We start from the raw sequence: 3,870 nt of genomic DNA on the forward strand, positions 1-3,870 counted from the left end.
AGTTTAGCTTTGCTTGTTATAGACAACAGAGCCAGTTTTTAACCACATATAATAAACTTTGCTCCTTCTGTGTATGTTCAAACAGACTAAAATGATGTGATGAAGAATGAAGAGGGTTCCAAATCCTCCTGTGGTTCCAAGTTGCAATTGTAAGGACATTCACCTTAGGACATCACAGATCAGTTTGATGGAAACAGTAATGTTAAGGTAAATAAGAATAACTTCAACTGTCATAACCAAGCACTACTTTTAGATGAATGAATGAATGAAAAGTTTGCTATTTAACATTTGTAGCCAGGCACTATGCTTAGAATGGAAGATTCAAAAATAGGTATAACAGTCCAAGGAATCCAAGGACAAATTCCAAGAAGCTTCTATTTTAATAAGTGAAGAAAACACAATTAGGGGAAAATGTTTTGAATTTGGGAGTTGGAAGAAATATTGATTGGAACCGTAAGGTAAAGGATTAACACATCCTTTCTAGGAATCATGTTGTAGATTTGATTACTGTTCTCAAAGCTAGAGTTTGGAAAGTGGAAGGAAGTACAGATGCAAAGAGGCAAGCTAGCTCTTCTGAGGATCTTTTCAACATCAGAATCTTGAAAAGGACTGTCTTTAAATTGTTGAACAATGACCATTATTATAAGAAATTATAGAATATTGTTGCAGTGAAAAAAATGACTATTGATATGAACCTAGAGGAAATTGCCTTTGGTTAGTGTCAGGTCTTTCCCATCACCATTCAAATCTTGTTCCTCGTCCAAACTTCCCTAGTTCTCCATTTCTATTACCATTCATTCTCGTCTCTCCTCTCTTCTCTCTTTCTTCTTTCCTTATGTTCAGTCAGTTGTCAAGATGTTCATTTTCCACAACACCGTTTGCATTTATCTCCTCTTCTCTGTTCGTTATTCAATTACAATTTTCTCTTGCCTAGGCTGTTGAAAAGGCTTACTAATTGATCTCTGTGCTTCCAGTATCTTCTTTCTGTAATCTGTTTTCTATCCAACTACCTATACACCCTGCTGCTGTTTCTTAGGTCTAGCAATTCTGCATCATCTGAAAACAGCAATAGTTGTCCATTTCCTACCAGTCCCAATCAAAGGATCAACTATACATATATACATGTTTATACACACACATATATACATATATGTGAATAAATATAGAAATGTATATATAAATCTATTATCTATCTATCTATCTATGAAATGTTTTGTGAATTTGCATGTCATACTTGCTCAGGGACTATGCTAATTTTCTCTGTATTGTTCTAATTTGTATATATGTGCTGAGTTCTAGCAGGAGTATGGTGGTAGAACCCAGTAGAACAATTTAATCACCTTACTGATAACTGGACCATGTTAGCTATACCACATGGTCAAAAATTGTGAATGTACTGTGCTGACAATTAACCATGGAGAGACAGGTTAGTTAATACCATATTGTTGCCATTTGTTGTCCGAAACTTACATACTAGCAGTTTGCCCAACATTGCTGAAGGGCCATGGTACCTTGATGACAAGGCAAGGAACTATATCGAAAAGGCCAAGGACTGCCACAGCAACCAGATTATCATCAAAAGTTCTGTTTCTGGGGCAGCTAGGTGGTACAGTGGATAGAGCACCAACCCTGGAATCAGGAGGACCTAAGTTCAAATCCAGTCTCAGACACTTAATAATTACCTAGCTGTGTGACCTTGGCCAAGCCACTTAAACTCATTGCCTTACAAAAACCTAAAAAAAGTTCTGTTTCCTATCAAATCAAGTCATGGGACAATAATGGTTCTGGAAAAGGCAGTGAGAAGGATGTTTTTGTACAACATTCCCCTCACTACAATAAACATATTGTATAAGTAACATTATCATTTATTTGATATTGTGGTCTTCTTTCATTCAACCAATCTCAATGCTTAAGCATTGTGAACTAAACTATTAAGATTACTATTTGTTGTAGCTTTACATCAGACCCTACCCCAACTGGGAGCCTCTTCCCATGACTTCTGAAATAATGGGCAATGCCTTACAGTGGATTCAATATGCCCAATCAAAAATTCAAGTGTTTCTGGCTATATCAACTCAAATCAAATCATATATGTAAAGAGTGTCACAAATCTTAAAGTACTAAATAAATGCTACCTACTATTACTTACCAATACTTTATAGGATCATGAATCTAGAACTTGAAAGAAGTTTAACGGGTTAAAAAAAATCCTTTTTAGCAATTAGAGTTGTAAAAAGTGGAATAAACTGGCTTAGGATGTTTTAGGTATTGCTACCCTAGAGAATTGTAAGCAAAGATGGGAAGATGACTTGGTGGCAAGTTTGTATAGAAGAACCTTGTTCAGGCAGTTTATTCCACTTTTTACAACTCTAATTGCTAAAAAGGAACCAAATGGACTCTGAGGTTCCTTTCATGGTTCCTTTCATTTTTTAGTTTCTCTGATTATTTTGTAGATGAGGAACCTGAGTTCAGAGATTGAAAATGATTTTCCTAAAGACACATAGATTCTAAGTAGCTATAATCTGAAGCCTGAAAGGTCCTCTTGCTCTAAATTCAAGTCTCTTTGTGCTATGTCATGCTTTCTATTTTATGTAAGACTTTCCTAAAAGAAAGAAAAAACCCACCCCATTCTATCAAGTAAGAAAATAAATCATGTACTTAAAATGGGAGAACAACAGTGCAGTATAGATATAAAATGGATGGGAGCCAATTTTAGCTCCCCCCCCCAATTTTAGTCTTAAGGTAATATGAGTATAGATATAGAGATGGAAGGGGCATTAAGGACCCTCTTATTTTACAGATGAGAAAAATCAGGGATTAAGGTTACAAAGATAGCCTTTGCCAATGAAAACCTGGGGTGGAAAGAAAGTTGAAATTGTTACCTAGTTCATGTATACTAATTAATAGTGACATTTTTCAAGTTATGGATAAATTTGTAATGACAATGCAATATATTGAAGGGGTGGCTAGGTGATGCAATGAGTAGAGCACTGGGCCTGGAATCAGGAAGACCACCCTTAGATATATGGTCAAGTCACATAACCCTCAGTTTGCCTCAGTTTTCTCCTCTGTAAAATGAACTGGAGAAAGAAATTGCAAACCATTCCAATATCTTTACCAAAAAAAAAAAAACAAAACCAGTTGGGGGTCATGAAGAATCAGACATAACTGAAACATCTCAAAAACAACTATGCATAAACATTTAAATTTAGGACAATATTAGGAAGCTAAATACTTCTGAGAGAGGTATTGTTTTTATACTTCTGATGTTTAAAATTTTTAATTCTTTAGTCATTGAAGAAGTTCTGTAAATTCTTGAATGAAACCTAGCCTACTCTTCTCCTCTTCTTTAACTTGGCCCAACTCATTGTCCTTTTGTTCTATCTCTTCTAGCACATGCACACACACAAGCTCTACAGATTGTGTATCTAACTGCATGTTATGAAACTCTATCTCTATCTATCCATCTATCTATCATCTATCTATCTATCTATCTATCTATCTATCTATCTATCTATCTTTCTAGTAACTAAAGAAGTAAAAATGAGGATCACACAGAATGCAATGAAGAGGTTTATGGTGAGTGTAAGCTGGCTAGAACATACACCAACCAAAAAACTTCCAAGAAGAATTGGAGTAAAGGAGATCAACAATGAAAAAGAAGATGAGCTGGTCAGGTGGGGAACACAAGGCCAAGTTTCCTTCAGTGTCCTTATGGAGTCAGGAAAGTAAGGTAAAGGCTAGCATAGGTGTAGGGGGACACAAAAAAGGTGACTTTATAGGAAGATATGAACAAGGACCAGGACTTGGACAAGCATGACTTGGTTGCAAACTGTATCACAAAACTATGAAATCACTGATCCATTTGAG

General features: G+C 35.7%; 1 non-coding gene across 1 annotated transcript; it reads right to left on the reverse strand.

The window, feature by feature from the left end:
• Positions 1–1,197: 1,197 nt before the first annotated feature.
• LOC141492377 (U6 spliceosomal RNA) lies at positions 1,198–1,302 on the reverse strand. Its single transcript, XR_012469864.1, has one exon. It is a non-coding gene; the product is annotated as a U6 spliceosomal RNA (small nuclear RNA).
• Between the last annotated feature and the right edge of the window lie 2,568 nt (positions 1,303–3,870).

This window comes from Macrotis lagotis, chromosome 6 (genome assembly GCF_037893015.1).
Source record: "Macrotis lagotis isolate mMagLag1 chromosome 6, bilby.v1.9.chrom.fasta, whole genome shotgun sequence".
Classification (NCBI taxonomy): domain Eukaryota; kingdom Metazoa; phylum Chordata; class Mammalia; order Peramelemorphia; family Peramelidae; genus Macrotis; species Macrotis lagotis.